This window comes from Macaca mulatta, chromosome 13, assembly GCF_049350105.2.
Source record: "Macaca mulatta isolate MMU2019108-1 chromosome 13, T2T-MMU8v2.0, whole genome shotgun sequence".
Lineage (NCBI taxonomy): Eukaryota > Metazoa > Chordata > Mammalia > Primates > Cercopithecidae > Macaca > Macaca mulatta.
In genome coordinates, this window is record NC_133418.1 from 83778372 (window position 1) to 83799714 (window position 21343).

A 21343-nucleotide genomic window follows, 5' to 3' on the forward strand; every position below is an offset into this window, starting at 1 on the left:
GCTGGGATTGCAGGCACAAGCCACCACACCGAGCTAATTTTTATATTTTTAGTAGAGACGGTTTTCACCATGTTGGCCAGGATGGTCTGGATCTCCTGACCTCGTGATCTGCCTCCCTCAGCCTCCCGAAGTGCTGGGATTACAGGCGTGAGCCACCGCGCCCAGGGGTCTTTATACTTTCATTAAGTTGGGATTTGATGAACAAGGGTCCTTAAATTTAAATGGTTAATGATTTTTTTCTTGTTTAATAAATAATTCCCTTGACCACATGGTAGAAAGTTGTTTGTATTTCCTTCTAAAAGTTTTGTTTTATATATGAAAGTTTTTAATCCATCTGAAGTTAATTTCTATGCCTGATAAACAGAGTGAGATGTAATTTCATTTTTCTTCCATATGGGTAATCCATCTTTCTTTATGATCTTCAATGACAAATATATGAAAATTCCATAAATTTTTAGACCTTTGTTTGTTTGTTTGTTTTTTGAGATAGGGTCTTACTCTGTTACACAGACTGGAGTGCTTTGGTGCAATCTCGGTTCACCACAACCTCTACCTCCCAGGCTCAAGTGATTCTCCTTCCTCAGCCTCTCAAGTAGCTGGGATTACAGGCGCATGCCATTACTGCCTGGCTCATTTTTGTATTTTTAGTTGAGATGGGGTTTCACTGTGTTGGCCAGGATGGTCTGAACTCCTGACCTCAAATGATCCACCCACCTCGGCCTCCCAAAGTGCTGGAATTACAAAAGTGAACCACTGTGCCCAGTCGTAAACACGTTTTTAAGTTGCCTATTCATTATGTTAATAAATATATTCACCAAATAAATGTACTAAATATCCTTAACATCTAGAATTTTTATAATGAGTGCTAATATCTGGTATGGCAATACTCTTCCACCTCTTTATTCTTTCTTTCAGAAGTAGCTTAAAGTAAACTGTGTTACAGTTTATTAAAAAATGGTAATAAATTTTTATTAGAGTTCCATGGAATCTATAGCATTTAGAGGAGTATTGCTATATCCACAACTATTTACTTATTAATGAACATAGAACATATTCTCTAATAAGGAAGGCAAGAACCCATCGCCTTCTTTATAGTTCTATAGATTTTAGTAAAGCTTTTATATTTTTATGTAGGTTTTCCACAGCATTTTGGTGAAATTTTCCCAGGTGCTTTTTAGTTTTTGCTTTTTATGATTGAAAATGGTGCCCATTTTTTAAAGAAAGTTGTATTTGAAATATATATACACAAACTGTGCTTATTGGAAGGGTAAAGCTTACCACAGTTTAAGTGAACATGATTCCATAACCAGCACCAAATCAAGAAAGAGGATATTAATTTATGCATATATTTTTAAAATTATATTTTCTAGTGTTTTTGTTACTGCATAAAAGTACAACTGATTTTTATTTTGATACTATTTTTAGTTATATTACTAACTTATCTTGTTTCTAATAATTTGAAGATATTTTAGTGTAAATCATCAGAAAATATGCCAATAATGAGATTCATTTTTCTTCTTTCTATTTCTTATGCTTTCAGAATTGTATGCTCTAATTGCAACATTTCGGGCATCCACTGCAATGCTGCGTTTGAGTGGTGGTAGTAAGACTACTTTTCTTGTGCCTGGTTTAAAGGCTTTCAACATGTTCTCATTTGATTCTTATGATAACTTTTCAGATTAAGAATGTTCTCTTCAAACCCAGTTTAATAGAAGTTTGGTCAAGGACAGATGCTGACATTTACGGAATGCCTTTTCTATATATGTTGAGGATATAAAATGTTTTTCTTCTTTAATATATTAATGCAGTGACTCACACACATTGTACATGTATACACATATTAGATCATTTGCTTTTCTTAGGATAAACCCAACTTTGTCATATTATAATTTTAATATCCTCTTGGATTTTTTTCTAATATATTATTTAGAATCATTGTAGTCCTATAATACTGTTTTTCCTTATTATCTTTATTTGTTTGGGTATGGTATTTTAACCACAAAGAATGAATTATGGAATCTATTTTTCTTTTCTGTTCTCTTTCATGTTTCCATGTTCAAGTTTGACATGGAGTTCTAACTTTTTAAAATATCTTTTATGTTAACTTCTTTGGCCCATGAGTTAATTAGAAATAAATTCTTAATTTGTAAATATATTGAGATTTTAGGAGTTTTTATTTTTTACTAACTTCTAATTTGATAATTCCATGGTCAAAGCTTCTGACCTACATAACTAATCTTTACATTTTTAAAAAATTTGTTAATATCTCAGAAATTAATCAATCAACTTTATAAATGTATCATGTCTGAGAATAATGTGTACTTTCAAATTATTTTATTTAGAACTCTAAATATATGAGTTAGATGAACTTTATTAATTATTTTGCTCAAATATTATTTATTGATTGAATTTTAGCCTGTTTGATTTATCAATAATTGATGGATACTGAAGTACTACATTGTGATTTTGTATGGATTAACACTATTTCTTTCAAATATTTATTAAATGCTTAAGTGATTAGTGTTTTATCTTCCTGAAGAATTCAATACTTTATCAGCATGTGGTTACTCTCTATATTCTTAATAATATTTTGCCTTAACATCTGTTTTTAAAATATTAATATAGCTACAGGAATTTTTTTCTGCTTAGTGTTTATTATTTTAAATTTTTCTGTAACTTTTACATTCATGTAATTTTACATTAACTTAAAAGGTGCAAGAATAATATAAGGAATATTCATAAACACTTTTTCTAAATTCACTAATTTTTTTTTTTTTTTGAGATGGAGTCTCTCTCTGTCACCCAGGCTGGAGTGCAGTGGCCTGATCTTGGCTCACTGCAAGCTCCGCTTCCTGGGTTCATGTCATTCTCCTGCCTCAGCCTCCCCAGTAGCTGGTACTACAGGCACCCGCCACCACGCCCGGCTAATTTTTTTTTTTTTGTATTTTTAGTAGAGACAGTGTTTCACCATGTTAGCCAGGATGGTCGCGATCTCCTGACCTTGTGATCTGCCTGCCTCGGCCTCCCAAAGTGCTGGGATTACAGGTGTGAGCCACTGCACCCGACCTCTAGATTCACTATTTATTTGTTGTCTCATTTGCTTTATATTGTGTTATTTTTAATATTATTGCTTGATCATTCCCTAAATTTTCCTTCTCCCTTATCATATATATACATAATATTACTATACATTCATGTTGATTTTGTATATTCATATATAATTTTCTGAGCTGATGAGAGTAAGTTGGAGATGCAGTCTAGTGTTATTTCCTAAGAACAAGGACAGTCTATTACAGGAGTATAGTACAATCAAAATTAAGAAATTGATATTCATGTAGTAAATTTGTGTTTCCTTAGTCTTTTTTAGTCATTCTAGTGTTGTGTAGTGGTATCTCACTGTAGTTTAATTTACATTTTTCTGAAACATATTGTTGAAGACTTTATCGGGTGCCTTTTGAACATTGCATTTCTTGCTTTGTAAAATGTCCGTTCAAGACAATTGTATTTTTTTGTTGTTGTGATTCTTTTATTGGCTTATTCTGACTGTGGTTGATTTTTTTTTAAATTATTAAGTTGTAATAGTTATTTTTATGTTTTGCTGTAATATCATTATCAGATGCAAAACTTGAAAACATTTTTGGTGGCTTGTCTATTCATTTTTTAATGGAGTATTTTATTAAGCAGATGCTTTTGTTTTTAGTAAAATCTAAATTATCAGTTTTTCTTTCATTATTATTTTTTCTGTCTTAACTAAAAAGTATTTACCAACTTCTAGGTCATGAAGATATTCTCTTTAGTATTTTTAAAGCATTATTATATTTTTACCATTGACTTTTAGTTATATGATTCATCTTGAATTAATTTTGAGTATTGTGCAATGTAGGGGCAGACGTTCAGCATTTTCTACAAGTATATCCGGTTGTTCTAGCATCCTTTGTTAAAAGGCGATCACTTCCCATGAATAGATTTGGTGACTTTGCTGACAATGATTTTATAACAGTATACATATTTCTGGACTGTTTAGTTGTTTAACTAGTCTTATTTTAATTCCACACTCTCTTGGCTTCTGTAACATTTTAATAATACTTGAAGTATGGTGGTGTAAGTCCTCTATCTTTCTTCTTCATTTTGAAGTTGTTTTGGAAATTATTGGCACTTTGCATATCTATATAAATATATGAATTGCATTAATTTCTGTGGTTTAATATTGAGATTGTACTGAATTGATAGTTTGACTTGTGGATAATTGGTTTAGCAAGATAGAACCTTCTATTTCTGTGAATATAGTCATGTGACATCTAGGTAATGAACATACTGCAGGTTCTGCCGTGATTAATGAAATGGTGGCCCTGCCTATTTCCAATTATGAGCTGGAAGAGCCTAAAACATCAGTAGCATTTGGAGATGAGGCAATGATGGAGATTTTAATCCCTGGTTACTTTATTATGGCTGGTGTGTACTATCTTTGAGGTTACGACTGCTTAGAAACATAATCCTTGTCTGAGGGCTGGGAGGGCCATGGGGCCAACTGAAGTAACACATAGCCAGGTTGTTGATATAACATTCCTGCACAGAGCTGGCTAAAATTAGTGAGGAATTAGGTTATTTTGTTTAGAATGCAATCATAGAGCATATACGTATTTACTACATATAGGTAGGGAGCTGAGCTAAATAAATGGTAAGATATTCTATTGTCATAATCACTAATTTACGCAATCCTGGTTCTTTGTCTTTTTTGTTTCATGATAATTTTGAACTTCATAAATTATCTATTTTAAGGGTTTAGATACATTTTCTTTATAAAGCATAATATATTTGACACCTAATTCCAATCTCACAATCCAAGTAGAGAGCTTGATATTTTGATCCTCACAAAAATCTTAATTTAGTTGCTATATCAAAAGTAAAATGAGCACAGTGACTTCTGATAATTCAGGTGCTACAATAAATAGAATTCTTCTCCTTCAGTACAGTGGTCAAACTGATGACTCCTGTCTTCATGATAGTCTTCTGAAAGTTGACTAAGAAAAGTGTCTGACGTTGTATTCATCAAATTCCCTCTCATTTTTGAAAAGCCAGGACATGGAATACTGTCAGTATTTTTAATTTAAGAATCTTATAATTAATCAAATATAGATACAGTTTAATGTAATCCTTTCACTATATAAACAATTGTGATTCATTTTAATATTTCACTGAATTTGGAGTTCAGGAAGCAAGGGAAGAGAGAGAGTCAGAGAGAGGTGGAAAGAGAGAATTTTTTTTAATTACAAATTGTCTCAGTAACTTATCCCTTCACACCACTTGCCTATTCTACTACTCTGGAGTCTGGAGGCAGGCTTCTCTGAGCAAACGCTCATTCAACAGCATGTTTACTCATAAGTTCAAGGCTCTGTTTAAGGTATCAGAAAAATGTTACAGTGCTCAGAGTACAATGCAACTCCTTGGTTAGATAATTTATTTACATATTAACTTTAGTCTTCTTCATATTAGACATATTAGCTTTCTGTCTTCTTCCCTTCTCCTCCTTCCTTCCCTTCCCTAACTTCTTTTCTCCTTCCACTCCTTTCTCTCCTCCTTTTATTCCTTTTTCCTATCATTCTCATCTACTGTATGTGGGATCCTTTATTTTAGTTCGAGTCCTCTGAGAAGCAGATGCCAAGATAGAAATAAATGTCCAGGAGATTTGAGGAATGGAATACCTGGATGGATGAAGCAATAGGCAGGGAAAGCCTTCAAATCCTCATGCAAGTTTGATATCTGTGACAGGAGAAGGAAAAGAAAGAAGGAAGACTGGGCAGGAGGAGATTCAGACTGCTGAGTATTTCTAAGAAAGTTTATATTAGGTCAATGAAGAGTATCAAGTCCCTCCAGAATAGGCCTAGAGAGGTTACCACCTGTCATGCTCAGACAAAACTGAATGGATCTAAAACTGTATCCCTATATGTTTTAGAACTCTTTTCTAATAAAAACATACATTTAATTTTTGTATCCAATATGATAATATCTGGCTTTTAAAAGTCAAGCCTGGTGTGTTGATATTTATTGATACATTTACATTTATTTATTTCATTTTTTTTCCCTTTGAGACAGGGTCTTGCTGTGTTGCCCAGGCTGGAGTGCAGTGGTGTGATCATAGCTCACTGCAGCATCAACCTCTAGGGCTCACACAATCCTGCCACCTCAGCTTCCTGAGTACCTCAGACCACAGGAATATGTCCCCATGCCCAGCTAAACTTTCTTGTTTTTTCATAGAGACAAGGATTCACTACGTTGCCCAGGCTGGTCTTGAAATTCTGGGTTCAGATGATCCTTTTGCCTTGACCTCCCAGAATCCTGGGGTTACAGGTGCGAGTCACCATGCCCAATCTAAATTTATTTCTATCATTTTATTTTGTGATTTTTTTATTTCCCTGAATGATACTTGAATATATTTTCTTCCTTTCCTCCTTTTAACTGAAATGATTGTGTTTATGTTTAATTCCTTCTCTTTACCCCTTTCCAAGTTTTTATTTTTATTCTTTTATTTTAAAAGTCATTACTCTTAATATGTGAATATGCGTGAAGAAAGCTGATATCTTTATTCAACTCAATGCTAATCAGTCCTTCTGTCATCCATGATATTGATACCCACCATTTTAGTTGTAGCTTGTTTTTACCTTGTATGGAAAGAAGAACCCCGTGTAGGTTCTTAGTTGGAAGGAACCCCTGTAAAAAGAGAAAGATTAACAAGAGAAAAACAAATAGAAATTTATTAACATGCATATTTTATTTATACTTGGAAGAAATCCTGGGAATAAAAAGTGCTCAAAGAGATAGTCTTGAATTCCAGCTTATATAGCATCTTCAACAAAGAACAGTGAATTTTTAGAAAAGTGACAATACGAAAGAAAAGGACTTTGAGTCTCTAGGGGTGTCAACTTGGGGGAAGGCAAATAAATGGCAGGAAAGGCAGGTTAGCAAGGCTTATTAATGTAGATTATTCTGATACCATTTCCAGGATGATAGGATCTAAATTGTCTTCCACGGTTAACCTTAACCTTTGTCTTTCCTGGTTGGGAGTGTCAGAGTATTTTTTGTCTTTGCAAATTTACTTCTTGCTTTAATGCTAGTAGAGGAAAGGGAAGTAACTGTCTTACATCGACTATTTTATTTCTTGATTATCTTCAGCTCAGCAATTCTTCATAACATGGGGTGGCAATATCTGGTCTCCCATAACACCCAAAAACTAGACATAATTATGATTATTTTTTCACATGGTCAATAATATTTTTTATTGTACTACCTCTTTATCAGTTTCTTTATCATTGTTTTTGTCTGCAATCTTCACTTCTGAGACCTATTTACATTTTTTTCAAATATATCTGTAACCATGGGACCAGCCCAAACTGGGCCCACTCTGCTGATAACAAAATGTAGAGTTATCTTGTAGATGTAACAGTACCAAAAACTGGCTCATGTAGCCCAGGCATGCACAATAGAAAAAGCTTAGACCTTTCACAACATCTAGAACAAATGATTCCTCCTCTCAGAACCAAGAAGACTGGGACATGACCAGAACATAAATGATAGAACTCTTTCAAAAGCAAGGGGTCTTTTGGTCAGAAAGATTCAGAGCTAAAATCTGTCTCAATATACCTTACTGTAAATGGTCAAATTTGAGGCCCTCCAAGAAGACCCTGCCAAACAAACATTCCTAAGTCATTTTCGTTGCCCTCTGGTCCCTTAAAACTTGCTTCAGACCTCATTTAGGGAGACAGATTTGAGCTTGTTTTCTGTCTCCTTGATGAAGAGGCAGAAAACAATAGAGCCCTCCGTTTCCCAATAACCCATCGCCACAGTATTGGCTTCTGTGTGCATTGGGTGGCAAGTTCATTTGCTTGACAAAATATCCTTTATTAATTTTGTGGTGAGGTTCTATTAGTAGTTAGCTATCAACCCTTTTCAGAATGCTTATTTATGAATGATAATTTAACTTGGCATAGAATTATAATCTGTAAGTTTATTTTTTTTAAATCAGTGAATTGTTAGCTTATATGTTTTAGTCCTAATTTTTACTGCACTATTCATTTTTTTTGAGTCCTGAGGATTTTCTTACTTCATTATACCTTATAATTTGTATAGGGGAGGGATTCATGAATTTGTAATTGCCCAAAGCGTCCTTCTTGCCTACTACCCAGATAGAGCCGATTTACCAAGACAACACAACTGTAATAGAGAAAGAATTTAATAAATGCTGAGCCAGCTAAGTGTAAGACTGGAGTTTACTCCTCAAATCAGTTTCCCAAAAAAATTGGAAACCAGGGTTTTTAAGGATAATTTGACAGATAGAGGGCTAGAGAATGGGGAATGCTGATTGATTGGGTTGGCGGTGAAATCACAGGGAGTTGAAGTGGGGTCTTCTTGGTCTCCCCAGTTTCTAGGTGGGATTGCAGAAGTACTTGAGCCAGTTTACTGGTCTGAATGGCACCAGCTGGTACATTAGAAAGCAGAGTCTGAAAAACATCTTGAACACCAATCTAGGTTTTACAATAGTGATGTTACCCAATGGGAACAACTGGGGAGGTTAGGAATCTGTGGTCTCTGGCTTCATGACTTCTGAGCAATAATTTCTCTTCTTGTGGTAAATTCGCTAGGCACTTTAGGCCCCAAGCAAGTAGGAGATTTGTTTGGGAGATTTGTCATCTTTGTTTAAAAGTTAAACTATAAACTAAGGTCCCCCCATAGTTAGCTCAGCCATGCCAGGAATGAACAAGGGCAGCTTGGAGGTTAAAAGCAAGACAGAGATGGGCAGGTCATATTTCCTTCACTGCCATAATTTTTCTGTATCAGTTTTTTCTCACTGTCATCATTTTTGCAAAGGGTGTTTCAGCTTCCCCGCACACTCCTAGGTTTTTTGGCTGGGCCAAGGTAATTCTATGGGCTATCATAAGGCAGATTAAAAGGAGAATTTAAAAACCATTTTAGTTATGTGCATATCTATATATGCAAGGCAATCTTACAAAAATATGAGATTCAAAGAAGGGCCAGACAATTGAAGCTTATATAGCATCCTGAGTGACATAAAGAAATAGGGGATTGGGGCTTCTTTGGTGATGGAGGAAGGGCTGAGCCAAATTATGAGCCAGTGAGGGCAGGAAATGTATGGTGAATAAACGTTAACTTATTATGCAAATAAAAGCCTCTCAGGTGATAAAACTTGTGTTACAGTACCTTTCTTCCTGGTATAGATAGTTCTACTAATGTAAATTTCCTTTATAGATATGTTTCCTTTACAAATGGGAGGTTTTTAAGAGCTACTCCTGTGTCTGCAGTTTCTCAAAATAACCAACTCCAAATAATCAATATGCCAGAGAGGTATATTTTGGAGGGGCATATTCTGGTCTCCTGAAGTCATAGTTTGAGCTGGTGCGTCCTGAGCCTCAATATGTGTATTTAGAAATACCTTCTTTATATTATATCTAGCATCTAGAAATTTTGAAGGGAATAGTTTCTTTGTTTTGTTTTGTTTTTTTAATCTGCTTTGCTATTTTCCCAGAAGTGGAAATCTGCTAACATAGCATCATAAAGTCAGAGCTGGCAGGTAATTGCTTGGTCTCTGTTGATCACCAGCTTCTAACTCTTATCCATTGTTATTCTCATTGAAAGGATTTATCCTTAAATGACCTTTTGTTGCACTTTTTATGACACTTTGTGCATTTGGTAGATGAGAATTAGCAAAATCATTCCATGTTATCTGAAGTGCAGGAGTGGGGATAGGGGCTAAATCCAGACCATCACATCATGAGAAAATATTATGAGCATTTCTATGGAATTAGTAGTTTAATTAAACAGCAGCCCAAAATCTATAAACAATATGGTAGACACTGAACAGAAGCAGGAAAATCAGCTAAACCAGAGAAAAGGCTCTACACAGATTTCGTTATAGAAAAGGCTGCCTTTTGTATTAGTCTTTTCACATCTTCACATGTATTTTTAATATTGTCAAAACTTCACAACTAAGAAAGTTAGATAAGGAAAACCTGAAGCGCTTAAAACACTTAGAAAAAGAGTATCAAGCATGTTTTGTGCTGCCATAAATTTCTTTATGATATTTTATGATTGAGATCATGAGATATAAATTTATTTAATAAAGCAAAAACATATTAGACAGAAAAAAAAATTTATTCCATCGGATTCTGTTGATGATTTGGGACTCAGAAAACAGCCTCAGAGTGAAGGCTGCAGAAACAGACTCAAAGGCAGTTTCTCTCTGACCTTCTGTGCCTTCCTTTCTCTCATCCCTCACTTTCTTGCACTGCAAGCCATAGGACCTAGAATCCTTCTCTCCAAGGGGAGTCATGGAAACCAAAACCCCTTTTCTCTAAAGCCAGCCATAAAATCTAAAAATGTTACTCTAACTTTCCCCCTTCTTTCTATGTAAGAACTGGTCAAGAAAGAAATTATCTATCTTTTTTGATTGTAGGCAGTAAGACCCTCATTCCAGAGAGGGCCATTCCCCATACCTGGAAGGAAGGAAGGAAAGCTCCACAAGAGGCCAAGAAGAACCTGAACAGACAGGCCTTGCTACGTTTCCCCACTCAGTCTATTTTCATTAGCTCCTACCCTTTTTGCCCAGTCACATTTCTACATGGCCATCCCTGCTTTATCAAACCAAAGCATGAAGTCAGATTGTTTCCCCTGTTTCTTCAGGCTTCTTTCTGAAGGCTCCTATGCCATATAAAATTATGATTAAATAAATTTGTTATGTTTTTTCTTGCTAACCTGCCTTTTGTTGTAGAAATGGAGGTTGCGACCCTGATGATAATGCTGAGCATGCTTGCGTTATGGGACAGAATATTTAACTCTTAGATTTCTTTGTTAACTCAGAGACAAAGATGAAAATTTTTCTACTGTTATTATGCCATAAGGAAAAGGAATAGATACATTGAAATGGTAGTGCTTTGTGTGATTCTTGTATTTCTGCATCCACATATTATGTTCTAATAATATGAGGCCAACGTTCCTGTAATCATGATTATAGTGGATTAAATTGTATCCCTCCAAAATATATGTTGAAGTCTTAAACACTCATTCTTTTGAATTTTATTTAGAAATAGGGTCTTTCAGATGTAACCAAGTTAAAATCAGATCCTTACACGAGGTGCTAATCCAAAATAACTGTTATCCTTATAAGAAGAGAAGAAGAGGCACAGACAGAGGCACACAGGGAGAATGCCACGTGATAATGAGGGCAAAGAGTGGAATGATGTGTCTAAGAAAATGGTGCAGAGCCAGTTCTCCCTCGGGTCTTCAGAGAGAAATGGCCCTACCAACAATTTCATTTCAGACTTCAAGCCTCTAAGACTTATGGGAGAATACATTTCTGCTGTTTTAAGCCAATCAGTTTGCATACTTTGTTTTAAGCAACTCAGTTTGTGTACAACTGCATACAGATTAGGCATTGTGGAAAGGAAGGTTAATGAACTCAAATCCAAAGTAAAAGATTGGAAAAAAATTTCTAAATGAGGAAAAGGAGAAAGCAGAGAAAAAGGATGAGAAGGGAATATCAGTCAGTGATCTATGGGATAACTTTAAGTAAACTGGTGTATGTGTAACTGGAGTCTGTGACAGAGGAGAGAGAGGAGGAACAGATTGCATGCTAATTTGAACATCTATTTTAGTTATGGGTCAGTGTTATTTGTGTGACTTTTCTCCTCTTGTGGGTGATAGTTTCCAGCTTCCTTTTATGCTGTAATTTTTTTATGTCTTTGTAACTGTTTTTAATTGGATGACAGGCATTGTGAATTTTACTATGTTGAGCGCTGTGTATTTTTGTTTTCCCTAAGTATTCTTAGGCTTTGTTTTCTGAGTCGCAATTAAGTTACTTGAAAATTATGTGATCATGCTGGTTTTTGCTTTTAAGATTAAGATTTTTTTCAGGTGAGACCAGAGCTGTGTTCAGTCTAAGGTTAACGATTTCCCACATCTGAGACAGGCATCTAAGGAACCTACTGCATATTCTCTTCCAATTCCCAAAGAATCTTGAAGTTTTCTAGTAAGTCTGGTGAGAACAGGTACTATTCCTTGCCATGTGTGAGCTCTAGGCACTGCTGTTTCTCTTTGTAAGTTATTTATCTGGCCTCAGCCGGATTCCCCAGACACTTGCGCTAATCAACCAGTGCTGAGTGGAATACCAGATGAGTGCCCTCTGCAAATCTTCAGGTCACTCTCTTTAAACCTCCTCCTCATTTTGTACTTTGTCCTGAGAACTTTAGCTACTGCAGTCTCCTTGGGCTGTCAGTTCTAAGGCATTAAGGCATCAATTTATGGCAACCTTAGAGTTCACCTTTTTTCCCAGTTCATGGGGATGACTGTTTTTTGTTGCCTGATAATACAGTGCTTGCAAAATATTATTCTATAATTATTTTTCTGGTTATTTCAAGTGGGATGGCGAATCCAGTCCGTATTACTCCATTTTGAAAGGAACTGGAATGTTCCCTCCTGCATTCCTTTTCATTATTTTCTTTCTAATAAACCAGAGAGCACTTAAGACCGAAGACAGAAAATGTTTAACAAAATTTACATTTTAGAAATAACTGTTAAAAAGAGGGAAGAAAAAGGAGGTCTAGGATAGATAGGAGCTTTATTGAAACATGAGTTTTGTTTTCTGAAAAATATCTCTTTACTCTCAATTTGTCTTACTGGCATTAACATTTAAAGAGAAGACCATGGATAGTCATCATAATTTCCCCAAATCTGATATGAAGTCAAGGTAACAGGAAGAAGTGTTACTTATGAAAATATCAGAAATATTAGACATGAAAACATTATAAATAAACTCAGTCCCAAGAGGCTTTTTACTCATGCTATTTTCTTAAGTTTTGTTTATTCTAAATTTTCCATCTTCAAATTGCACTTAATCGTATAAGATTAGTTTAAGTCCTACCCTTACAAGAAAGCCTTCCCAACAGCTCTAGGCTTTTAAAAATTGTAGAATTTATGACATAAAAACCAAATTTAGTGGTTTATGATATTCTATTATGCTTTATTAATTTCGTTATATTTTAAAATCTTGTGATAACAGAATTAATATCCCTTTTCACATTTCTAGATGTCTGCATACATTTTTTACCTTACTGTTCATTTTTTTTATAGTTCTTGAATTACACTAGGTTACTGAGTATTTTATCTTAATCATGATGTTTTATTTATTACAAACCGTTTAGTTTACGTAATAACTGTTTACTTCAGGTTTTAAATTCCACACTGTCTTCATAGGTTAGGTGTAGCCAAGGGAAATAACTTATTTTTTTCCATTGTTTTAAATGTGTTTCTTTTAAATAAAGGCTGTAGTTTTATTTTAAATAAAGCCAGTAGTTTATACAAACACAGTAAAGAAGATTCATAAGTACATTCAACTAAAGTTTTTTGGATGTATCCAATAACCAGCAAAAAGAAAGAGAAGCAAAAGGAGAATGTCAAGTGTTACAGCAAGGAATGAGATAGGAGCTGAGATATTGACTCAAATTTTAGAAACAAATTGAAATCTGAGCTAAAACTGAGATATACTGGGAGAGCATGAAGAAAGGCAAAGAAAGTTTTCTTAATCTATCCAACTCTTTAGTCCATTAGATAATTTCATGAGTGCTGTGTGACACGGATCAAGGTTTTTCTCCCAAAGTAAATATCTAATGGAGTCAGCATCTTTTAATGAAAAGATCTTCTTTTCTCTTATGGTATTGTATTAGTAGTACCCTTGTCATTAAGCTGGTGACCATTTATTTGAAAGTCTGTTTCTGGTTTCTACTCTGTTACATTTGTCTGTCCTGAAAATGTTATATTTATATGTCCTTAAAGTAGATATTGCTAATTTCCACAAAAGAAAAACTCCTATTATTTGACTAGGCTTTAATTGAATCTATAGATCAATTTCAGAGAATTGATATTTATTGCCCTAGTGAATTTGAAGTTTCCATTTTGTGACTATGGTTTGTTACTTCTTGTTGTTATTTCTATTATTATTATTATTATTTTGAGACAGAATCTCTCTGTCACCCAGGCTGGAGTGCAGTGGCACCATCTCGGCTCACTGCAACCTCCGCCTCCCAGGTTCAAGCAATTCCCCTGCCTCAGCCTCCCGAGTAGCTGGAACTACAGACATGCACCACCATTGCTGGCTAATTTTTTTGTATTTTTAGTAGAGATGGGGTTTCACCATGTTGTCTAGGCTGGTCTCAAATTCCTAACCTCAGGCAATCTGCCCACTTCGGCCTCCCAAAGTGCCGAGATCACACACATGAGCCACCGCAGTGGGCTGGTTTATAAGTTTTTAATTTAAGTTTTTGCTTTTTCTCCACAATGATTTGTAATTTCCTGTATGGAAGTACTTTTTATGTAACTACCAGAATGATTTCCAATTTTTATAATTATCATTCGCTGTCATTACTGCTGGCTTATTCAGTTTTTCTCCTTTTAATTATGTTGTTTTATACTGAATTTTAAAAAACCATTTACATAAACCCAGTAAGTTCCCCTGTGACTCTTCCCAATCTCGACCCCTACAACCAGATAAAAAAATATTTTTTAAATTTCTGTTGTCATATAATAGTTTTGTCTGCTCATGAACCTCATACAAATAGAAACATATATGCTCTGGCGTTTCTGCTTCCTCATTCACTTACTATTTTTGAGAATCAGTTGTGTTGTTGCATATATAATTTTTTTTCCTTTTTACAACTGAGTAATATTTTGTTTGAATACATTATAATTTGTTTATTCATTCTCTTACTGATTAATATTTAGTTTACTTACAGTTTTTTAATTATTAGGAATAGAACATACTTGAGCATTCCTTTATAAGTCTTCTTTTTTTAAAACCATTCAATGAGCATTTATTTGTTGTTACCCTTCGCTAGTCATTGTATCAGGCATGGGAGATACTGAGATAAGAAAGCCTCTGTTCTTTAGGAACTCTTCCCCCCCCCCCTTTTTTAAAATTATACTTTAAGTTCTGGGATACATGTGCAGAACGTGCAGGTTTGTTACATAGGTATACACGTGCCATGGTGGTTTGCTGCACCCATCAACCCATCATCTATATTAGGTATTCCTTCTAATGCTATCCCCCGCCAGTCCCCCACTCCTTGACAGGCCCCGGTGTATGATGTTCCCCTCCCTATATCCATGTCATTGTTCAACTCCCACTTCTGAGTGAGAACATGCGGTGTTTGATTTTCTGTTCCTGCATTAGCTTGCTGAGAATGATGGTTTTCAGTTTCATCCATGTCCCTGCAAAGGAGATGAACTCATCCTTTTTTATGACTGCATAGTATTCCATGGTGTATATGTACTGCATTTTCTTTATCCAGTCTATCATTGATGGGCATTTGGGTTGGTTAAAAGTCTTTGCTATTGTGAATAGTGGTGCAATAAACATACGTGTGCATATGTCTTCATAGTAGAATGATTTATAATACTTTGGGTATATACTCAGTAATGGGATTGCTGGGTCAAATGGTATTTCTGGTTCTAGATCCTTGAGGAATCACCACACTGTCTTCCACAATGGTTGAACTAATTTACACTCCCACCAATAGTCTAAAAGTATTCCTATTTCTCAACACCCTTGCCAGCCTTTGTTCTTTCCTGACTTTTAATGATAGCCATTCTAACTGGCATTAGATGGTATCTCATTGTGGTTTAGATTTGCATTTCTCTAATGATCAGTGATGATGAGCTTTTTTTTCATATGTTTGTTGGCCACATAAATGTCTTCTTTTGAGAAGTGTCTGTTGATATTATTTGTCCACTTTTTGATGGGGTCATTTCTTTTTTTCCTTGTGAATTTCTTTAAGTTGCCTGTAAATTCTGGATATTAGCCCTTTGTCAGATGGATAGAATGCAAAAATTTTCTCCCATTTTGTATGTTGCCTATTCACTCTGATAATAGTTTCTTTTGCTGTGCAGAAGCTCTTTAGTTTAATTAGATCCCATTTGTCAATTTTGACTTTTGTGGCCATTGCTTTTGGTGTTTTCATCATGAAATCTTTGCCCATGCCTATGTACTGAATGGTATTGCCTAGATTTTCTTCTAGGATTCTTATGGTTTTAGGTCTTATGTTGAAGTCTTTAATCCATCTTGAGTTAATTTTTGCATAAGGCATAAAGAAGGGATCCAGTTTCAATTTTCTGCATATGGCTAGCCAGTTTTCCCAACACCATTTATTAAGTAGGGAGTCCTTTCCCCATTGCTTGTTTTTGTCAGGTGTGTCAAAAATCAGATGGTTGTACATGTGTGGCATTATTTGTGAGGCCTCTGTTCTTTTCCATTGGTCTAGGTCTCTGTTTTGGTACCAGTACCATGCTGGTTTTGTTACTGTAGCCTTGTAGTATAGTTTGAAGTCAGGTAGTGTGATGCCTTCAGCTTTGTTCTTTTTGCTTAGGGTTGTCTTGGCTATACAGGCTCTTTTTTTGGTTCCATATGAAATTTATAGTTTTTTCTAATTCTGGGAAGAAAGTCAATGGTAGCTTGATGGAGATAGCATTGAATCTATAAATTACTTTGGGCAGTATGGCCATTTTCATGATATTGATTCTTCCTATCCATGAGCATGACCATTTGTTTGTGTCCTCTCTTATTTCTTTGAGGAGTGGTTTGTAGTTCTCCTTGAAGACGTCCTTCACATCCCTTGTAAGTTGTATTCCTAGTTATTTTATTATCTTTGTAGCAATTGTGAATGGGAGTTCACTCATCATTTGGCTCTTTGTTTGTCTACTATTGGTGTATAGGAATGCTTTTGATTTTTGCACATTGATTTTGTATCCCGAGACTTTGCTGATGTTGCTTATCGTCTCAAGGAGGTTTTGGATGGAGACGATGTGGTTTTCTAAATGTACAATCATGTCATCTGCAAACAGAGACAATTTGACTTCCTTTCTTCCTATTTGAATGCATTTTATTTCTTCCTCTTGCCTGATTGCCCTAGCCAGAACTTCCAATACTATGTTGAATAGGAGTCGTGAGAGAGGGCATCCTTGTCTTGTGCCAGTTTTCAAAGGGAATGATTCCAGGTTTCGCCCTTTCAGTATGATATTGGTTGTGGGTCTGTCATAAATAGCTCTTGTGATTTTGAGATACATACTATCAATACCTAGTTTATTGAGAGTTTTTAGTATTAAGGGGTGTTGAATTTTATTGACGGCCTTTTCTGCACCTATCAAGATAAATCATGTGGTTTTTGTCATTGGTTCCGTTTATGTGATAAATTATGTTTATTGATTTACATATCTTGAACCAGCCTTGCATCCCAAGGATGAAGACGACTTGACTGTGGCGGGTAAGCTTTTTGATGTGCTGCTGGACTTGGTTTGCCAGTATTTTACTGAGGATTTTTGCATCAATGTTCATCAGGGGTATTGGCCTGAAATTTTCTTTTTTTGTTGTGTCTCTATAAGTCTTCTTGTAGGTACATGTTTTCACTTAATTTTGGTAAATATCTGAGAGTGGAATTGATGGGTCATAGGGTAGTTGTATGTTTATATTTATTAGAAATGCCCAAACAATTTTCCAAAGTGTTTCATTATTTTACATTTCTGTCAGCAATGTATGAGAGTTCACATGACTCTAAAGTCTTGCCAACACATTTCATCATCAGTCTTTTAATATGGCCATTTTGCTGAGTATGTAGTGCTGTTCATTGTGGTTTTATTTTGAATTATCCTAGTGATTGTTTCTGATCATCTTTTCATACAATAATTGGCCTCTCATATATCAACTTTTGTGATCATTCTTTTCAAGCATTTTTTAAGAGTTTTATTTTTATTGTTCTTTATCATTATCCTTTCTATCTGATGGAGGATGTACATATGGATATGGACATATTTATAGTATTGTAATTGTACCATTGTCATTAAGCTGGTGACCATTTATGTGTAGGTCTGTTTCTGGTTTCTGTATATATAGATATATATATATATATATGATTATGGATTAGATATATATCAATAGTATATACAATATTGGATATGTCATATATAGTATATATGGTATTAGATATGTCATATATAGTGATATATGATATTGGATATATATTATATATGCTATTACATATAAGATATATGATATGTATATTATATGATATATATGATGTATATCCATATATAAACATATCCATATATATCATACCTTTTCCAGTCTGTGCCTTACTTTTTCACTTTCTTAACACTTAACTTGGTCCTTTTATTATCCTTTATCTTCTCTTTCTACATTTTACTTTGAATAATCCTAGATTCATCAGAAGTTGCAAAAAATGTATAGACAGGTCCTCTGTGCCCTTCATCCAGTTTTCTCCAATGATAACTAACTTCATTATCTTTAAATAATATCAAAGCCTATAAAAGGACATTTATATTGGTATAATTTACAAAACCTAGCCAGATTTCACCAGTTTTATTTGTACTTGTGTTTGTATAGTTTTGCACAATTCCAGCACATGTATAGACTGATCTAATCACCAACACAATGAAGATACAGAACTGTTCCCTACTTTAAGGTAAAATATGTAATGCATTTACATTTTTGACAAATATTGAAATTATTTCAGCCCTGGGTAATTCTAGAAATGTAAAACACCTACCTATTACTCAGTTTTGTTCTTATCGTAAAAATATAATTTGAACATTTTGAGTTATTTCATACATTAGGCTAAAAAATTCACTTCTGAAAATCATACACTTATTGTTTATTTGAGACAGTAAAAATAAAATATCTTGATGCATCTGTGTTGGTATCACACATGATTCATTTGCTTGACATCTTTTGTCCCAATATTCATAAACATAGCTATTTAAAGGTATAAATGACAACAAAAGTTTTATTAGGTCATACTCATTTATATTTAACAATGCCAAATGGTATTTCTTTAAATAGAACTGTATTCTATTTAAAAGCATGTATAAGAGTAACTATAATACAAATGGCTGATGGCATAGATAGGTGGAGAAAGAACCAATAGAATAAAAGACCACCATGTTTTTCTTCTCATTCACCAGTCATTTATTGGCCTGATAATGTACTGTTGAAATTAAAAGCTCTCATCTGTGACACATATTAGATCTTCAGAATTCCATTCATTTCCTACCTGAAGAAAGAAAAATATGGGATATAGGGCGGATGAAGGAAGAATGTCTGAACTGTAGGAGTTAGCTCTCAATAAGCTCACAAAGAACCAAATAATCTTTTCCAAGATGAACCCTAATCCACTCATATAATACAATATTATCATCTGACAAAAGTGCTTATGATTTCTCACCTTCTTTTTTGACTCATGTAGAACTTCACTTACTGGAGATCAAGGCCTGTCTTATAAGATCAGGATACTATAAAGTGGCTTCAGACATGTTAAGCTTAACTTGAGAAGACCAATCTGCTGGTACCAAGCTGTGGATTTCTGTAAAAACTCCACAAATCACAAATCCGATCTAAATTATATTCCTCTGTCATCTGTGAGGCAGTACTGTGCCAAGTTGGATAAAAAGATGGTCTCCTCCTACTCTTCTCTTCCCATGCATGGTATAGGCCAAAGGAAGCCCCATTTCTATACCCAAACCTACAGTTTTATCTTATGTCCACAAGTACTTGTGAGGCTGATGTTGTGAGTTCCAGTCCTAATCTTGCTGATCCCTTTTTGTTCTGAAAGAATTAGAAATTTACTCCCTCTCAATTTTGGACCCAAGTTGTCAGGATATTCCTCAAATCTTTAACTGATTAAAAAAAAACAGACTCAATATAGCTTTTCCTTGTAAAAAGGGAAAAGAATAATACTTCACTTAAATTACTTTGTTAATAAATATATAAACAAAAAAGTTAGTCATCAAGCTATTTTTCATAAGTTCCCCTTTCCCTTTCTAGCTATGTGATGCACTGTATTTTAAATATATTACATTAAAATGCTGATGAGAAAAAAGAGAATGATCTGTTTTTTCCTTTCCTGAAGATTATTCATCTATCAAAAGCTTAATTTACTTGAAAGTAGTAAATCACGCTGGGCTTGTCACAAGATTTTGGGTTCTTTTTTAAATTTATGTCAATTAGAAAAAAGCTGGTCTGTTGGAACTGAAGTTGAATTAATGATGCATGTACTTTGATGTCAGAATGAGCTCTGCCTTGGTTTCCTGAGACTTTTAGAGAATGCCCCAAATCTGATAAACCTCACCCTAAAGAAGGGCCTGCCTCCAAGGGGTCTTATAAAAATAGACCTTTGGGAATGAGTCCAACCAAAAAAAACAATGTACAGTGATGAAAGGTCACACCCAGAAAGTAGCATTGAGTGATTCCAGTAGAAATCATGAGGGACCGAGAATTGTAGTCAGATTTTCCTCTGTTGATTAACTAAACTCTTGGAAACAGCTATTGTAAACTAATCCATTGTTTTCTGGAGGATATTACTTTGTCCACATCTAATTGCTTCCACGTATTCATCATTGTTCAAAATGTTCCTTTTAAACAGTTGCATGGATATCACCTACGACTTTTCCCTATGAAATTTTAATGATTATTAAGGTATGCCCAGTAGGCAGTCATGGTCTGCTACTACAGATTTCATTTACAGAAGTCATAAATATCTGAACACGCAGAAAGGCAATTTCTGCAGTAGTGTTTTGGAGCACACATTTTGCAGTGACAGAAGATCAGTCTACACTCACCCTCTGCCACATTCATGGCTTATGGATAGCAATCCTAGAGTCATACTCTTCCAAGATCTCCTTGGAGAGTAAGGACTATACCTTCTGTTTCTTTACAATCTGAGTCTCTTGATCGTATTTCTCTTTTGGATGGTATTATGTTCTTACCTAGAATATAAGTTTTGGTTCTCTTTGTAAAATTTCTCCTACCTTATAAATAATTAGGGGTGTATTTGATTCCTGTAATACCTACAACTATCTTGCATGTGGCCGTTGCTCAATGAGTGTTTATAGTATAAAGAGACAGGATTTGACTCAGAAAGATTGTGTTTGAATATTATGGTTGCATAAGGTAGTGGCATAACTTTGGGCAAGTTTATCCAGTTCTTTACTCTTCAGTGCCTACATAAATAAAATGAGAATAATAATTCTAAATTTGTGTAGGGATGAGAATTATAAATAATATTTTATAACATCTAGAACATTATCTGTCACATAGTAAACATCTGAAATGCCAGTTGCTTTATTGTTTAATGAATATTGTTAAGGTCATTGCTGAATTACCTTATTATACCTAACTCAGCCTCACAAATGCTATCAACCTACTAGAAGTGTCTTTATATTTAGTTGAACTTGAGTGGTTTGGGAGAGAATAAGGTATTTATGATTTGGCTAACTT